Below are 20,336 nucleotides of genomic sequence, written 5' to 3'. Positions count from 1 at the left end.
TTTTGGTATCGACAATATCCAGGAAAACCACCAGAGTTCCTCATGTACATTTCAGGACTGAACAAAACAAGACCAGCAGACTCTCTGAAGTCAGAAACAAGATTCTTCACTGGACTGTTTGAAGACAAGCGTGGAGTCAAACTGCAGATCTCCTCTGCTGCAGTGTCTGACTCTGCTGTGTACTACTGTGCTGTGAGGCCCACAGTGACAGGAAACACCAAAACTCTGTACAAAAACCTTTGGAGCAAAGACAACAGAATACTCCACAACATCCACTAGAGGGAGTCACACACTGTTAAACTTCAGTGGTTTGAATCTTCACATATTTGACTCAGCCCTACAAAAGACTCATCAAAAATGAAGCCACAAGGACACCATCATTGCAATATTTTGAAAAATCACAACTTATTAAGCTGGTTAAGTACAGTAGACTGTGTCTTGTTTTCAAGGTAATACACAATATGGCTCCTCCACCACTCTGTACATACATCACATTAAAAACAAGCTGAACTACCAGAGCAACAACTAGAGGAGATTGTCTTATTCCAAGAAGACAAAGTAGTTTTGGCCAATCTGCTTTTTCTGTCAGAGCATCGCAAGATTGGAACAATTTACCACAACACATAAGAAACTGTGTCAACTATCATTCATTGACCACAACATTAAGAGCCTGGTTCATTAGAAATCAAACTTGTGAACACTATAACAGTCTTACTTGTCATTATTATGCTTAGTGTAAGAGCTGCTCTTGTTTATCACCGGCTTTGTATGTAACATCCACATTTTACCAGTCCTGACATTGTGCTGTCAACCTATTTGTTGATTTGTTTATTGTTGTCGTGCTATTGTTGATTTTGTGTGTTTTAAGAGCTGTCTTTCTTGTCTCTATGCAGTGCAGGCTTGTTTGTATCGGCATATTCTCACTGCTTTTATTGTTGATTGTATTTTCGATGCTTTTATTCAGAATATTTCTGCTTCTAACTTTTGCCTGCCCAGGGACAACAGATGAAAATTAGCCTTTCTGGCTAACTCTGGCAAATTTTCAGAAATGTTATTAATATGCACTGTCCCTGTCAAATAAAGTAATAAAATAAAATAAAAAATAAATGTGGTCAGGCAGAGTCGAGCATCACATGCAGGTGTTTGTTCCTCTAAATATTTCATCTCTTACACTTTGGTAATCTGAACAAGTGGTTTATCAATCTGTTCACATGGGTTTCCAGATCAATAAGTTTCTTCCTACCATATGACCCATGGGGGGCGGGGGGGGCTCCTTAAGATTGAACATGTTTCACACTCACAACACAGTTACTTTCTGTACAGTTTGCAGTTTGGACTTTTTGACTTGTCAGAAAGTTGTTTCTCTACAGATTGATTGTGGTGAATTTTCTGCAGATTCCTCCTTCAGTCTGACCTTCTTGGATGATGATGACTGCAGCATCACTGTCATTTCTAAAGCTTCCATCAGCCTGAATGTAAACAGACCACAGCAAGAGGAGGAGCTACACAACTGAATATGAAAGGCTTCATTTGGAACTGAAGAGATACTGTGTTCTTTCTATTGTTCATTCACTACAAGTCAAATAATGTTACTTCATTTCATTTGGATGATGATGCTCACTTTTCATACTGGTAAGTACTCAGGACACCAATCAACATGTAACAAGAGATGATAGACATCATTCAATAAACAATTATTAACCTTTTCTTTTTTTTTTTTTTTTTACAACTAAACTAATTTTAAAGACATTTTATCATTTTGAAAATAGAATTTTTTTAGGTAAAATATATATTTGTTGTTTTCAGGATCCTCTGAGGATTTACTGAAACCATTTAAAGATGTAATGCTTGCTTTGGAAGGAGACAATGTGACTCTCTCCTGCAAATGTTCTGGTTCTGTTAACATTTGACCAACCCACCAGGCCAGAGAAGAGTAAACAGTTAAAGTACAGTAAAGTTACGTTTGTGCATTCAGCAACGGTGCTTCTGTTACTCGCTGCTGGTTGATGAGAGAATAACAGATCAGAGGTATGAAACAGCTATTTAACTAGTTAGTAATGTAGAATTTTCTTTTGTAACTGTCTTGTTATGTGATGTATCAGCTCAGCTAACATCATTGAACACAAATGAAATAGGCTATCCTAAATGTGAGCCAGGTGGCAAATTTGTTTGTAAAGTCACTTCTATTGTAGTTTTAAATAGTCAAAGACAAAGGTGAGCTTTCATATTTAAGATGTGTAACATCTGTCTGTCATAGGGAAATGTGTTGCCTGCCTCATTGTAAAGTCTTAATGACCAAATTAATGTTTGTTAGCATGCTAATCGCTAATCGTGAGTTAAGCTAATCGCTAATTAGCCACCATGCTAGGTGGACTTTAGCAAGAATATGTACAAGTTACCTCTGTGTCCAGAATGTAAACTCACATAGTTTATGCTGTTTTAAGCTAAATGTCAAAGGAATATGTTGCTTTAGACGTCATAGTTTTACTCCTCATGTCAGAGTTATGTGTGTTTTACATTTAATATAAGTTAGAATGAGCTATAGTTTGTATTGTGGATTAAAGCTAGACCACAGTAATATTACTATTTATTATTGAGCTTAAAAAGGGTTCAGATGGTTGTAGCTGTGGTCTGTGAGAGCTAGTTGCTCACTCTCTGCACTCACTAGCCTCAAATCACCTGCTTATGTGATTTTTCTCCTGTTAGCTTTGAGGAAGACTTCAGATGAAGAGGAACAGCTTCTTCCCTGTGGCTGTTGGAGAGGAACTGACGCCTGCTGATACAAAACCTCCTGGACAACTTTTGGTATTTAATTTCCCAATTAAAGACAATTAAAGGTCCCCTTTGGGTTTTTTTTTTTAATTGAAGACAATTTAGGTTGCACTAGTCCCTGGACTCAGAAATGACTCTTTACTGATACTGATTTGTTAGCAGGGTTCAGGTTGTTATGCATCCATATACTATCCATTTCATTTTAATGGAAGTGTAAGTTTCCTTTAATTTCATGTCTATGAGGTGTGTGAGGAAGTAGGATGAAGATACTCTGTGATTATCTTAAGTATAATAAGGATAACTATGCTCCAGTACAGCAATTCATACAAATAACTGGATGTAAGTAGTAAACTGCTATGAGACCCTAAATAAATTCTGCTGAGTTTTTACACTCATATGGTCTCAGTAATTATTTAATGGTAAGCTGAAGCAGTGGTTACAACTACAGTAGTAGAAAACATTGTTTAAATTCATGGCATTCATTTTGATTTGGCAAGTTGAGACTGGAACAGGGCTCGAAGGCGGGGGGTTACCGTGCTCATGTCCCACCTCTAGAACCCCCACACTTTTAAAATCGCTGCTCCACCCCTGTTTGGGGGCTTCCAACATACTGCAATCATTTTCTTAGCAGCTGTCAGACCTGAAAGCACTATACACTTCTGATGTTTAGAGACCTGAAGCGAGGAAATGATGTTCAAAACCAAAACTGGTATGAAATAAATGCTGTCAGTTTGGAGGCAACATCCTGCCAGAACTGGGCACCAGGCGGACATTCCCATGTGAAGAAATGTGTCGGGGGTCTTTAACAAGAACAAGGTGCACGAGGCATCACTGATAACTTTGATGAGATAAAGCTTCAGGGGCGTCAGGTAAATTCTGTGCATATAATTATAATGAATCTGCTGATGGTCGGGATTCTGAGAGGCCAGATTAATGAAATGAAATCTTACTACTGTGTCTAAAAAACAATTTCTTTTTGCATTTTCATAAACACGTCTAATCCAGGTCATAGTGAGCTTGATTATAATTTTCTCTACACAGAAGAACTTGACAAGAACGTCCTTTTTCTCCACAGTTTGTGTTCCTGTCATTGTTGATCAAATGTGGTGACAGATCTCATGTTAGCTCCAGGAGACGTTATATGATAGGACACTGAGCACTTTGATAGAAACATCTCTTTTATATCTCCAAAAGAAACTTATTGAGATGATGATGATGATGATGATGATGATGGTGGTGGAATACCAGAGTGGTTCACTGATTAAAGAGACCTTCCTGTTTAAAACAGTTGACAGGTTGAATCTCCTCATGATGAGCTGCTCTGGATAAGAGCGTCAGCTAAACAGCTGAAATGTAAATGTGATGTAAATGTTGAGAGTTCCTCAACAGATGATAAAGAGGAAGGGCCAATGATGTGAAGGCCCAGATCCATCAGAGTATCAATGTTCTTCCTCTCTCTCCTCCCCTCTCACTGCAGACATGAAACACTGGCTGAGAAACATCCTGATTCTGACTCTCTGGCTAGGTAACTCTTTAAAGCTGCTGATTGTTCTCCTTTAATCAATCATCTTTATTGATTCATCTCTTCCTCTGCATGTTCTGTTCTTCCCCAGAGTGTAAAGGACAAGACAGCGTGACCCAGCCAACAGGAGATGTCATTGCTGCTGAAGGAGACACAGTTACACTTGGCTGTACATTTAAGACCAGTGACCCAAATCCCACTTTGTTCTGGTACAAACAAGAAGTAAATGATTTCCCAAAGTATATTTTGCAACGTTACTCTGGTGGAGGAGATAATGCTGCAGAGTTCCATGAAGAGAGATTTGACGCTGAGATTAAGGACAAATTAGTTCCTCTGCAGATCTCCTCTGCTGCAGTGTCTGACTCTGCTGTGTACTACTGTGCTCTGCAGCCCACAGTGACAGGAAACACCAAAACTATGTACAAAAACCTTTGAAGCAAAGACAACAGAATACTCCACAACATCCACTAGAGGGAGTCACACACTGTTGTAGAAAAGTGTAGATTTCTTGTAGTGGTGATAAAAACAACAAAATGAAAACTACAGATAAAACATGTATTGTTTTTTGTTAAGAATACCTCATCATAATTGAATTAAATGGCAAATCATCTGATATGTAATAGAACTCAAACTCAACTCTGTGGATCAACTATGTTTGTGAGACACTCTTACATTTCCATAACTGCCCAAATGAGAAACAACTTTAATAGGAATGTTCAGCACATGAACAACATAATTATCATTTATAATAGTGTCTAAATATATTAACTGTTATATTGAACTCCACTATTCAAAGATCACTCAATTTAAATGTAGTATCTTCATGAACTGGTTCACATCAGAAACTCAGTTCTTTCATTTTTATCTTAATAAAACAAGTTTCTCTCAAGCTGTGATTTCTTGTGGTGTACCACAGGGTTCAATCCTAGGTCCTCTCACTTTTAATCAACATGTTGTCTTGGATCAAATTTGTATTAAACATGGCACAAATTTCCATTGTTTTTCTGATCATATGAGATTATATATTCCATCAAAATATAGTCATTATAGCAGCTGGTTTATTACAAGTTAAGTGCTGGTGAGATCCTTTAATTTGCCCCTAAAATCCTGTCAATTAAGTGAAATCTAATCTTGTTATGCTGTCCGTTGATGTTAAATACTCTATATGTTTATATGCTATATACATTTGATTTTCATACAAGGGACTATAGACTGAATTTTTGATTGTTTGCAATCGCAGATTCAAAGTTTAGTTGAATTGTCTTGTTTGATTTGACATATATTCAATCATCTGCATATATATTTGTTGACATCAAAGACTCAGCTCCTGATTGGTTTTATTATTTTCTCTGTAATACCAGTTTCTCAGCTGTTCTTTCAGAAGAAGGGAATTCTTGTGGTGTACCTCAGGGGTCAATACTAGGTCTCCCGTCAAACAGACGACAAATGTTTAAACGTTCATATAAATTCCTGTAATTTCAGCAGTTGGTTCAAACACAAGACAAAATGAAAAATAAACAGGCACTTACTGGTTAAAACATTGAAAGTATGGAATTACTCTTAATTTATATTTTCAGACATGACAAACCCAGCAGGATTACAGTTTAACAGTCAGAGTTTTTACCAAGATTCATAAAAACTGACGCGTCAACAACAACTCCACCGTCTTTGCATTTGACCTCTGACAGCTGCAGACGACCAGAACACACTAAACTGTTCATTTATATTCAAAAGACTCAAGAGGAAGCAAATTCTAAAAGGAGCATAGAAGGTCAAACATTGTTCAAATTATTTGCAGCTTTTAAGATGAAAATCATTAAAGGAGCAGCAGCAGGTTCAGGAATATTATCACCTTTTATATGTTGAGGATCAAAGTGAGTCTGCACCAGATGTAAAACAGGAAACATTCAATCTCCAGTGATGACTACATACGAGACAAGCTATGCTAGGAAAGGAGAGAGGCACAAACATGTGTTTAGTGTAAAGTTGTCAGTAGGAGGAATAACACAGGGCTGTGAATGAGCTCTGTCACTGTGATCAGACTCCTCCTTTAAATCCACCAACTTAGTGTTGATGAAGACTAAACAGAGATCAGAGTCTTCTTTATACTCGCTGTAGCTCAGAGTTACTCAACACTGCAGATATGACGTCTCTGTTCATCTCAGTGTTGCTGGCTGCTATGTGCCTTGGTATGAACACAGCTCTGTTTCTGTCATATCAATCCATCATTGACATGATTCTTTAACAGCTCACTGATACTGTTTGTTGCTGTTTTACAGAATGCAGAGCACAAAAAGACAACGTGCTGCAACCAAAAAGAGATGTGACTGCTGCTGAAGGAGAGGCAGTAACACTTGACTGTCAATATAACAGCAGTAGTACAAATTATTACCTCTTCTGGTACAAACAGGATGGAAACAACAGCCCCAAATTCATCCTGAGCCGAGTTAAACTGGATGAAGGGAACACACCAGATGAGTTTAAGGAAAGATTTTCATCCACACTGGATTCCAACTTAAGATCAGTTCCTCTGAAGATCCAGAAGCTTCAGCTGTCTGACTCTGCTGTGTACTACTGTGCTCTGCAGCCCACAGTGACAGGAAACACCAAAACTCTGTACAAAAACCTTTGGAGCAAAGACAACAGAATACTCCACAACATCCACTAGAGGGAGTCACACACTGTTAAACTTCAGTGGTTTCTTATCAAACAGTCTAGATTCTTTTCCCTCATGAGACACAGTTGTGATGAAGAGTTTTACAAATGAATGTCATTTGACATATGAGTCTCCTCCTACTGACTGCAGAGGTGGCTGCATGGCAGAGAGCTGTTTGATTCCAGCTGTGAACATCAGACCAAACACAACTCACAAAACCACTCAACACTTATTCAAACCCAACATTCACTTACAGCACATTTCACTTGTGTAACCATGGAAACACTGGCTGTCATTTTACTGTTTTCAGCTCTTGTAGGTACGTATGTTTTTGTCATTGTGTGATATTTTCCAAATGATGGATATTTGACTCTGGAACGGAACTTTAATACAACATGTTTCCTTCACTAGGTAACACCTTGGAAGATGATTTCTATAGAAATCAGTCAAATGAACAGTTGATCAGTTTGTGTCCACAGAGTAACACTGTACAGTTGACATTTTCCACTGTCTTCTCCTCTCAGCCTCATGAACAATGTTAGTCTAATGGCTTCATTTTCTCTACTCTTTCCAGGACTAATAGCTGGAGACACAATCTCTCCTGTAAAAGATGAAGTCAGTGGAAGAGAAGGAGAATCTGTCACACTCACATGTACCTATGAGACAACTGCAGACGGTGATATGCTTTTCTGGTACAGACATCATTCTGACCTTCAGGCACCTCAGTTTATACTCAAGAAAGGAGCAAAATCATGGAGCAGTAGTGAATATATTCCTGATAAACGATATAAATCCCAAACATCAGCTACATCAACTGAGCTGACCATACAGAGTCTAACCCTGGCAGACACAGCTCTCTACTACTGTGCTCTAGACACACAGTGATAGAAAGTGTAGAAGAGGCTGTACAAAAACCTGAACACAGATATCTGACTACTCTTCAAAGAGGAGGGAAGTGGTATTCAAACCACAGCTTCATATCAGATGGATTCTGCTAATTCCTGTTTTATCAGAGTCACTGTGGTTACAGCTGCTAATGAAACACTGTGGGAGGATTCACATGAGCAGCAAATCCACATCAATGACAAACCAGCTGGATGATGCTTCAAACACAAGACACCATCAAACATAAAGTCACATAAAACTGTGTGTTGAACAAAAACCTGAAGTTACTCGTCGGGTTAAAAAGTGAATGTAATGAAAATATGAGAATGTTTGTTTCATACTGTCAGTTTTTATCATGAGCTGTTTCCATTAGACATTCAACAAGGGTGTCTGCTGCCTCCACTGTTTGAACTACGAGTGTGAATGAGATATGGTCATTGACTACTGAGCATGTGCGGGAACGCTATTCTGTTAACAGAGCTTCGCTAGCTTCTTGTGCTACATATCAATATCTATTAACATGGTACTACATTATGAATTTCTTGAAGAATTTCAGTACAAGTTACAGTACATTTCTCAAACAGGTTGTAGCCACTGTAGGTCTTTGGTTATTGGCCATGATTAATGCTTCTTAACTGTTTAAAGTTAACTAGTGTGCAGTGTCTGCTTAAGAAACCTGATCTGGATCCAACTGTATGCAATCATTTCAGGTCTAGCTCAAAATGACCTTTTATTTCAAAAAATATGTTGAGTTGTTGGATCTTAGCCCACATTTCGATACAGTGGATCATGGAGTCCTCAGTGACAGGCTACAACGGTGGGTTGGCCCATCTGTTTCTGATTTAAGCTGGTTTATATCATATTTATCAAATAAACAATTATTTGTGATGGTTGCTAATGATATGTCTGATGCTGCTGTCTTGAGTTATGGAGTGCCTCAAGGGTCTGTTATTGGTCCTATCTTATTTTCTATTCATATACTACTGTTTTAACATATCTTTTCACTTTTATGCAGACGACAAACAGCTGTACATTTCCCTCAGATGTGGCAATTTCAGCAAACTGTCTGTTTAAAGGATTGCCTGGACTCCATGAGAAGCTGGATGTTTAAAAACTTCTTTAACTTTCTTATTCAATGATGATACAACAGAGGTTTTGAGGCACTATTTAACTACATAACTAAATCTTTACTTCAAGATTCAAGATTTAGTTTCTTGACATTTTCTTGTGTATTTGCATACACAAAAAACAAAATGCTGTTCCTCCCAGCTCACAGCAATGTAAAAACAACATAAAGGATAAAGATATACTGTGTATGCAAAAATTCTATTTAAAAAAATGATAAAAACACATGAATCCCAAGAGAAAAAAAACAAAAAAAGAACTAGCAGTTAGCAGCAGAGTGCATTAAAGTGCATTTAGAGAGAAAAGTACATGTCTCAATTGGATGTAGACAGCTCTTGCATGTCAACGACTGACCAGCACTGATGGGGGAGTTATATAATCCATTATGCTGTCCAGAGAACATTTGGCAACATGATTGTTGTTGCATGACCGGTATGTATAGGTTAGCAGTTAGCCTAGCTTGCACTCATCTGCGCTTGCTTTGGGTCCACTGGGTGCAGCAGACCAAACGCCATCATTTCCTCTACACCCCACAGGATGACACAGATGTAGACATGGACAACGATACTGCAAGAGGCCGCTGCAAACGTTGGTTGTGCCACCATCACACCAGTTCATGGAGAGAGAGAATACCACCAACAAGGATTCCTTAATTTCTCTTCTTGTCTCTTTCTCTTCTTCACAGAATAACTCTTCTGTTAGCTTCCTCAGTGCAGTTTCTCCTTTGGAATGTAGGTAACAGTAGCAGGTAGCAGTTGACAGCTAGCTAGCTGTTTTTATTTAAAAATATATCTAAAGATGACATTTCCTTTACTGTTAATTCATTTTGTTACCTCTTCTGTAGAGTATCCTCTGAAGATTATTTGAAGGTTATTTTGCAAAATGTCCCACTTTGTAGGTCCAAGTTTGAGATGTATTCAGGAGCCCATCTCTGGTGCAGCCACTCTCTGAGCTGTGAGAGCAGGGAGGAGGAGATTAAGGGAGGAGCAAAACTGTCACTGAAGTACAGAAAGACACAAACTTTCACTGTGGTGTTTCATACTAAACAACACAGACAGTTTCTTCTTATCTTCAAGATGGTGTCAATGCAATTAAGTCTGTTTTCAACTTTGTTTCTGATCACACTAACAGGTAGGTGACACACTTCATATTTACTTCTATTGATGTTTGATTGAAAACTGAGCATGAAGTTGTATGTATTCATGTTATGAGTCTTTGACAACATGTTATAACAGAGTTATCTCTTCCTTTAGGTGTCAGCTGTCAAGAACTCACTCCAGTCAACAATGAAGAGAACAGTTTAGAAGGCAGCACTGTTACTCTGTCCTACAACTACTCCAAACAAGCTGCTGGCACTGATTATTTCTTCTGGTATCGACAATATCCAGGAAAACCTCCAGAGTTCCTCATGTACATCTCAGGGCTAAATCACACGAGATCAGCAGACTCTCTGAAGTCAGAAACAAGATTCTTTACTGATCTGTTTGAAGACAAGCGTGGAGTCAAACTGCAGATCTCCTCTGCTGCAGTGTCTGACTCTGCTGTGTACTACTGTGCTGTGAGGCCCACAGTGACAGGAAACACCAAAACTCTGTACAAAAACCTTTGGAGCAAAGACAACAGAATACTCCACAACATCCACTAGAGGGAGTCACACACTGTTAAACTTCAGTGGTTTCTTATCAAACAGTCTAGATTCTTTTCCCTCATGAGACACAGTTGTGATGAAGAGTTTTACAAATGAATGTCATTTGACATATGAGTCTCCTCCTACTGACTGCAGAGGTGGCTGCATGGCAGAGAGCTGTTTGATTCCAGCTGTGAACATCAGACCAAACGCAACTCACAAAACCACTCAACACTTATTCAAACTCAACATTCACTTACAGCATTTCACTTGTGTAACCATGGAAACACTGGCTGTCATTTTACTGTTTTCAGCTCTTGTAGGTACGTATGTTTTTGTCATTGTGTGATATTTTCCAAATGATGGATATTTGACTCTGGAACAGAACTTTAATACAACATGTTTCCTTCACTAGGTAACACCTTGGAAGATGATTTCTATAGAAATCAGTCAAATGAACAGTTGATCAGTTTGTGTCCACAGAGTAACACTGTACAGTTGACATTTTCCACTGTCTTCTCCTCTCAGCCTCATGAACAATGTTAGTCTAATGGCTTCATTTTCTCTACTTTTTCCAGGACTAATAGCTGGAGACACAATCTCTCCTGTAAAAGAAGAAGTCAGTGGAAGAGAAGGAGAATCTGTCACACTCAGATGTACCTATCAGACAACTGCATATGGTGATGTTTACCTTTACTGGTACAAACATCATTCTGACCTTCAGTCACCTCAGTTTATACGACATGGATCCAAAACATCAGATACAACAACTGAGCTGACCATACAGAGTCTAACCCTGGCAGACACAGCTCTCTACTACTGTGCTGTAGACACACAGTGATAGAAAGTGTAGAAGAGGCTGTACAAAAACCCGAACACAGATATCTGACTACTCTTCAAAGAGGAGGGAAGTGGTATTCAAACCACAGCTTCATATCAGATGGATTCTGCTAATTCCTGTTTTATCAGAGTCACTGTGGTTACAGCTGCTAATGAAACACTGTGGGAGGATTCACATGAGCAGCAAATCCACATCAATGACAAACCAGCTGGATGATGCTTCAAACTCAAAACCATTTCATGGAACAAAAGATTAAATGAGAAAAACAAATCAACAGATTATTCACATTAAAGTTTTGATATTTGCAGCCTTGTTCATTTTTCCTTGTTTTGGTTTGTATCAAGATTTCAAGTGTTTGTTGTCAGCATTCAGCCATGATGTGTCAGTAGATGAACACAACACGGAACGCATCGTTCCCATCAGAAAAAGTGCTTTCAGTCAGTCAGTATTCTGTCATTGCAGCTAAACAGTGGAACTCGCTCCTCAAGCTCATCAAGGAAATTCATACATATCACACTTTCACAGACCAGCTGACGATGTGGCTCATTGAAAACCAGGTTTGCCGACATTAGTCTGTCGACAGCCCTCTCTGCTGCCATCTTGTGTTTTTAATGTGATACATGTAATTCTGTTTTATTATATGTCTTCAGTTATTACCTTATTCTGTTCATGCTGTTGTGTATATATGTGTATATAACAAAAATATCGTAAAAACGGTAAAACGTCTATCAGCAAAAGTTGCCAAACACTTACCATCAAATAACAGTAAAAAACCTTTAATTATTCTACAGAGATTTCTTTTAAAAATACGGATATTTACTTCGGACATTGTCTGCATTTTTACAGTCCAACCATTGTATAATGAAAAGAAAATATCATTATAAAACATCGCTAGAATGTTAAACAAATGTATTAACCTGCACAAAAAATTTTTAAATGATTGCAGAAATATCTTAGAATTACCTAATTTAAATGAAGACTGTTGTTTTCATACAGTAATCTTTGTTAAATTCATAGGATTATCCAATCCATTCACAAGAACTCCCCATCAAAGTACAGATTTCTGGATGTAAAACACAGAAAAATTATGTAAAATTACATTTAAATTACCCTCCTATAACACCCATTAACTGTATCTTGAGAGCTTTAGGCTTTTATTTTATGTGATTATCCAGTCTATTTACAGTAAATTCCTGGTAAAATTGATTTTATACTGTACAAAAATATAAGATCATGTGATAATAGTTTATAGAAACATAATTATGATAATCATTACTTTATATAAACATCATTTGACGGTAAAAACAAGCAACTCTCCAATATATTTACAGGCTTTTCCCATTAATGTATGAGGTTTACTTTATATAAACATTATTTGATAGTATTTAAAGGCAACTATAAAATATGTCTACTAGGGGTGTGCCCGAATACAAAGACGTTATTCGGCAAAGCACAAAAAACATGTGAAATACCAGCGCGCAGGTCGGTTACATCACTATCTCAGTGTCTCTCCTCTGCTCTGCTGTTACGTCTATCAGCAGGTCTCAATGAGGGGAGTCACATCCACCTGCTACATGACTCACATTTCCTTATTTGGACATCACTCCCGGAATACACTGAGAGCGTGGTGCTGATAACGTCAAGGTCACAGGTTCGATCTCTATACTGGCCAGGATCAGTTGTTGTAAAGGGAGAAGTTCTTGTGCCGCCTGCAGATGGAAAGAAAGTTGATGTAAACTTCCCTGTTTCTAACCCATGGAATGACCAACAGTGCCACATCATCTCACACATGTATCCTGTGAAAGCTTCATGTCCAAAGTCCTGCTCCTTCTTACTCTTTGTCAGGAGACTACTACTGTAGCCACATTGAAATGTACACTTCCCTTTCCACATGACCACGTGGCCTAAAGGACGAGGCGTCTGACTTTGGATTCCTTCGTGGTTGGCTATCCCTGCTTGCATTGCATATGTGTCAGTTGAGTGAAGAAAATCCCAACGAGAGGCTGTGAACATGTACATCAACCTATGTGACATTGCTGATCATGGGTAAAATCTGCTAGTAGTCACAGAAACGCAGCAGATTAAACAAAGTGTTTGGCTTTAGGAACTTACAGGAAGTATGTGTTTCCTGTGATTAACATCTGTATCAGAGGGGGTACCTGTAAATATTCGGCACCCTCGCTCTGCTTATTACGGGCACATTCAGCAGGAGTAACGCTTTGGAGGAATCCTGGTTAACGTCAGTTCCTTCAAATCAAGGCATTGTGTGTTTCCTGCCATGAAGATTTGTATGCAGAGCGTTGGCTTTTCAATGTTTGGAACCACAACATTGCTGATTGTGATGAAAAACTACTCATGAGTGGAGTAATGCTTTGGAGGAACTGTGCTATAAATGTGTTTGGTGTGTACACCAGCATTATGCAGAGAAAACCTACTTCTGTCATGGAATAACTTTGAGATGGACAGCAGCAAAGTCACCAGCAATGTGGGGGGAAATTCAACCTTCTGGGGGTTACACAGTCCCAACTGTCAATAGGCTGCCTATACTGTAAGGCAGGTTCAGGAAGTGCTACCATCGTCCTCCCCCCATCGCTTCAATTGGATGCGTCCATCCATGTAATGTGGAATGGAAAGAGTGGAGTTTGAATCTAAAATAACGCTACCTGATACAAATGGATGAAGGTCCCAAAAAACAAAAAGGTGGAGCAGAAAAGGTCAGAGAGAAAAAGAAAAAAGATCTTGAGGCTGATGCTGCAAAATGTTTCAAGTTAACACATTTATTCAAAATACCGATCCCACTGCCAACCAAAATCCTGTTAGCGTTAGCATGGCTAGCTGCAGTGATAACATTAACAGTCCATCACCAGATGAAGAGGAGGAGGAAGAGTCTGGACAGATGAGCAGCAGGCTGATTCCAGTGGAGAGCAGGAGCAAGAAGAGGAGGACGCTGCCGAGGACGAGTGAAAGCTGCATGATAACCTCCAGCAGGTGATACTGCTAACGTTAGCTCATGTAGTGACAGTGTTAACAGCGGAGCTCTGAACCTGACGCTCTCTGTTACACAAGTAGCATGCAAGAGCAGCTTCATCAAGAATAGATTACGGAGCACTACATTTAGAAGCGTTCATGTTTATGGCTACAGAATAAAACTTTCTTATAGCTTTAGACACTGATGGAATGATGTAATCCACAGGATGGCAGAGAAGAGACGTCTTCTCACCGCCTAAGGTAGGACATGCTATTCTATTCTATTCTATTCTATTCTATTCTATTCTATTCTATTTGTTGCTTATGCTGTTTTTTAAATGATGTCAGCTGATTGGTCACACTGGGTCCACTCCATTAGGCTGCAGGCCTGCTGCTTGTCACAGCCTGACAATACCAGTGAGTGAATGTTTAAATAGTGTCGGTAGCATGAAATCCTGACTGTTAAGCCTGATGTGTGAATTGCATCAGATCAGCTGCAAACACAATGTTGGATGATTGACTATTAATAGTTCTCACAATTCCAGATCATCAATGAATTAAATCCTAAATACGCCTCTTGGGGTGCTGATTTGTCCTCTAAGCTATTTCTTGTCTATTTATTTATTTATTATATTATTTTATGAAACCCTGTAAGTACACCTGTTGTTTGGGTTCTAACTTGATATCTATTGCTCAGCTTATATGTTATAAATACCCTGTTATTGCTTTATGCAACTCATAAGTGTGTTTGTTGGGGATAAATGTTGCCGGTCCAGATGAGAATTGCCAGGGCAGAATTTTGTTCCCAGTCTGACTCTGCAGCCCACAGTGACAGAAAACACCAAAACTCAAACACAACCTGACAGATTTTTGATGCTTCTGTAGTTTCACATGACAACAGATCAGTCATGTAAAAGCTGCTCCAGGCAAAGTTTTTATGTTGACAATGAAGACATAAGAGAAGAGAAAGAGTCCTGCGATGGTGATATAACTGGTAGCATGTCAGTATACACATCCTCCTTACTGGGATCAGTGATGTCACAGTGATGTCATTAAGGGAGGAGGGGCTTCCTCTACAGATAGGAGAAGCCCAGCTGTCCCCATCAGAAAGTAAGCAGACTTCAGTAAGTTGACTTTGAGGATTACTGAGCTGTTTATCTTTGAACATGTTGCTTTTAGTGCCAGCTCTGCTCCTCTGTATATTCACTGGTAAGTCACATTTTATTAACTTTATTAATTAGTTGAATTCAGTGGCAAGAACATTCATATCTGATAATGTAATTAAAGCAGCTACATAGTTACTGAAGCACAGAACAAGAAGCCCAAGAAAATGTAAATTTGTTCACTAACTTCTGGATTTAAATATTTTCATGTAGGTGTCAGCTGTGAAGATCTCACTGCAGTCAAGAATGAAGAGAACAGTTTGGAGGGCAGCACTGTTACTCTGTCCTATAAATACCCAAAACTTAAATCTAGTGATTATTTCTTCTGGTATCGACAATATCCAGGAAAACCACCAGAATTCATCATCTATCATTCAGGAACTGGAAGAACAGTAAATGCTCCAATCTCTGGACTGGAGATTACAGTGAAGGAAAAACAAATGCATCTGCAGATCTCCTCTGCTGCAGTGTCTGACTCTGCTGTGTACTACTGTGCTCTGCAGCCCACAGTGACAGGAAACACCAAAACTCTGTACAAAAACCTTTGGAGCAAAGACAACAGAATACTCCACAACATCCACTAGAGGGAGTCACACACTGTTAAACTTCAGTGGTTTCTTATCAAACAGTCTAGATTCTTTTCCCTCATGAGACACAGTTGTGATGAAGAGTTTTACAAATGAATGTCATTTGACATATGAGTCTCCTCCTACTGACTGCAGAGGTGGCTGCATGGCAGAGAGCTGTTTGATTCCAGCTGTGAACATCAGACCAAACACAACTCACAAAACCACTCAACACTTATTCAAACTCAACATTCACTTACAGCATTTCACTTGTGTAACCATGGAAACACTGGCTGTCATTTCACTGTTTTCAGCTCTTGTAGGTACGTACGTTTTTGTCATTGTGTGATATTTTCCAAATGATGGATATTTGACTCTGGAACAGAACTTTAATACAACATGTTTCCTTCACTAGGTAACACCTTGGAAGATGATTTCTATAGAAATCAGTCAAATGAACAGTTGATCAGTTTGTGTCCACAGAGTAACACTGTACAGTTGACATTTTCCACTGTCTTCTCCTCTCAGCCTCATGAACAATGTTAGTATAATGGCTTCATTTTCTCTACTTTTTCCAGGACTAATAGCTGGAGACACAATCTCTCCTGTAAGAGAACAAGTCAGTGGAAGAGAAGGAGAATCTGTCACACTCACATGTACCTATGAGACAAGTGACAGATATATTGACCTTTACTGGTACAAACATCATTCTGACCTTCAGGCACCTCAGTTTATAGTCCTTAAAGGAGCCAAGGGGAGCACAGCTGAATATATTCCTGATGATCGATATAAATCCCAAACATCATATACATCAACTGTGCTGACCATACAGAGTCTAACCCTGGCAGACATAGCTCTCTACTACTGTGCTTTGAGGCCCACAGTGATAGAAAGTGTAGAAGAGGCTGTACAAAAACCTGAACACAGATATCTGACTACTCTTCAAAGAGGAGGGAAGTGGTATTCAAACCACAGCTTCATATCAGATGGATTCTGCTAATTCCTGTTTTATCAGAGTCACTGTGGTTACAGCTGCTAATGAAACACTGTGGGAGGATTCACATGAGCAGCAAATCCACATCAATGACAAACCAGCTGGATGATGCTTCAAACACAAGACACCATTTCAGAGACAAAAAATATTACATGAAAAAAACAAATAATAATAACAATAATAATAAACTTTATTTATATAGCACTTTTTAAAAACAAGTTTACATAGTGCTTCACAGACATAAAACAAAATACACAATGCAATTACATATTGAAAAGCTAAAAGACAGTAAGAAATGGAAACAAAGGACCAAATAAACAAATTAAAAAAAAAACCTAATTAAATGAACGTATAAAAATGAGTTTTTAAAAGAGTTTTAATAGAGGACACTGAGGTAGCTTGTGTGATTTCCAGAGGAAGGTTATTCCACAATTGAGGAGCTCTAACAGCAAATGCCCTTCTACCCCGTCTCAAGCTTTGCCCTGGGGACTGAGAGCAACAGCTGGTCCACAGATCTTAGAGAACAAGCTGGGGTGCAAGGGATGAAGGTCAGTGATATAAGACGGGGCTAGGCTGTTCAGAGATTTAAAAACAAGCAGTAAAATTTTAAAATCAATTCTAAAAACCACAGGTAACCAGTGCAATGAGGCGAGAACAGGGGAAATGTGATCATATTTTCTAGCTCCTATAAGAACCCTAGCCGCAGTATTATGTACAAGCTGTAGGTGGTTGATTGATTTTAGGGGCAGTTCAGCAAATAAGGAGTTGCAGTAATCTAAATGACTAGAGACAAAAGCATGAATGAGTATTTCAGCATCACTGAAAGAAAGAAAAGATCTAATCTTTGCAATGTTCCTGATTTGAGTGATAGCTGATTTGGTGATTTTGGTAAAATGTTTAGAAAAATTCAAGTCTGAATCAAAGATTACACCCAGATTTCTGGCCTCATGGGTGCACTGCAAACCCTGGGAAACTAAGGTCTTGCTTATAGAGTCCCTGTGTGCTCTGGGCCCAAACACCATCACTTCAGTTTTGTTATTATTGAGCATTAAGAAATTATTGGACATCCAAGATCTAATACTTGCAAGACACGTTGTGAGTGAGGTAAGTGAGGTAATGTCTGATGGATTTATGGATAGATATATCTGTGTATCGTCTGCATGAAAATGGAAGGAAATATTGGAGTTGTGAATGACTTGACCCAGTGGTAACATGTAAATGGAAAACAGTAAAGGGCCAAGAACTGACCCTTGAGGAACTCCGCAGCTGATAATTGAGGATTTGGAAGAGACATTTCCAATTGAAACAGAGAATGTTCTGTTGTCAAATAAGATTTAAACCAGTCTAGAGCAGTACCAGTCACGCCGATGCAGTTTTCTAGTCGATTAATTAATATTCCATGATCGACTGTGTCAAATGCTGCAGAAAGGTCTAAAAGTACCAGAACAGTACAGCAGCCAGCATCCAAATTCATTCTAATGTCATTTATAACTTTTAAAAGTGCAGTTTCTGAGGTATTGCAGAAATTCTAACAGGTTTGTGGCGTGATGGGTCTAAAATAACGAGGGCCTCTAGGGTTCGAAACCATAGGCACTAATGGGATGTTAAAAAGGATAGCTGCAAGGTCAGAAACATGCTTGTTTAAGGTCTGTAGATTTACTGGATTAATGCCATAAGTAATAATTAGGTCAAGAGTATGACCATGTTGGTGAGTAGAGCCAGAGACATGCTGAATACAGTCAAAAGTACTGATAAGATCAAGGAATTCAGATGCATGTTTGTCACTTTGGTTGTCAATGTGAATATTAAGTCTCCCAATAAAATAACTTTCTCACAGTTAGTGGTAGTTATTGAAAGCAAGTGACCAAATTCTGAAAGAAAGTTGCCTTTTGAGCTAGGAGGGCGATATAACAGCCCAAAAAAGATCATATGGTGGGAAATAGTGAATGAGAATAACTCAAATGAGATGAAATTGCCAATAGCAGTTGGTGTACATTTGTTGTCAGCTTTATAAATGACAGCAAGTCCACCTCCACCTCCACTTAACCTAGGACTATTCCAAAATGTATATCCGGAGGGACATGCTTCAATGAGACATCGGTGTCTGCTCAAGTTTCAACCATAAAGATAAAATCTAAATCATTAGAAGAAATAAAATCTTTATCAGTAAAAGACTTATTGGTGATAGATCTTAAATTCCACAGACAACCATTTAAAAACGATGCACTGCAACAACTGGCAGACTGAGTCTTAATAGAAATGAGGTCAGACGGGACCCTTTTGTGTCTGCCAGTCCATTTTTTGGATAGCCTTGCAGTATAATGTACTGGAATAGTTGACACCAGTGAAGGAGAATCAGAAACACCGTCATCACTCAGAGGATAGCTAGCTGCAGAGTTCAGGCATAAACCTACGGGATGAGGTGAAATAGAAGAGGAGGCTATAATATCGGGTCCGTGCCAGTTATATGCACTAATTAAATTAGTGAAACTAATCAACAGATTATTCAAAATTAAAACGTTTTGATATTTGCAGCCTTGTTCATTTTTCCTTGTTTTGGTTTGTATAAAGATTTCAAGTGTTTGTTGTCACTATTCAGCCATGATGTGTCAGTAGATGAACACAACACAGAACGCATCGTTCCCATCAGAAAAAGTGCTTTCAGTCAGTCAGTATTCTGTCATTGCAGCTAAACAGTGGAACTCGCTCCTCAAGCTCATCAAGGAAATTCATACATATCACACTTTCACAGACCAGCTGACGATGTGGCTCATTGAAAACCAGGTTTGCCGACATTAGTCTGTCGACAGCCACCTCTGCTGCCATCTTGTGTTTTTAATGTGATACATGTAATTCTGTTTTATCATATGTCTTCAGTTATTACCTTATTCTGTTCATGTAGTTATAGGCTTTAATATCTGGTCAGAGACAACAGATGAAACTAATCCTCTCAGACTAACACTGGCTCATTAATATGTTCATCAATGAGCACTGTCCCTGACAAATCAACTAATAAATGAAATGAAAGTGAGTAGTCATGTAGTTCAGTATCCATGATGTGTTCATCCAGCAGGCAGATTGTATGTGACTAAAACGCTGTTAACCTGAACATGTTTCACACTCACAACATAGTTACTTTCTGTACAGTTTGCAGTTTGGACTTTTTGACTTGTCAGAAAGTTGTTTCTCTACAGATTGATTGTGGTGAATTTTCTGCA

The 20,336-nt window shown here is 38.7% G+C and overlaps 1 long non-coding RNA gene across 1 annotated transcript; it reads left to right on the top strand.

Annotated features, from left to right (window-relative positions):
• Positions 1–1,399: 1,399 nt before the first annotated feature.
• LOC137194802 (uncharacterized) lies at positions 1,400–2,987 on the top strand. The gene is made up of 3 exons (XR_010931021.1): positions 1,400–1,632; positions 1,807–2,028; positions 2,707–2,987. It is a non-coding gene; the product is annotated as an uncharacterized lncRNA (long non-coding RNA).
• Positions 2,988–20,336: the final 17,349 nt, after the last annotated feature.

Source organism: Thunnus thynnus, chromosome 12 (assembly GCF_963924715.1).
Source record: "Thunnus thynnus chromosome 12, fThuThy2.1, whole genome shotgun sequence".
Lineage (NCBI taxonomy): Eukaryota > Metazoa > Chordata > Actinopteri > Scombriformes > Scombridae > Thunnus > Thunnus thynnus.
The sequence above is the reverse complement of the archived record's forward strand: the minus strand, read 5'-3'. Positions and strand labels throughout refer to the sequence as shown.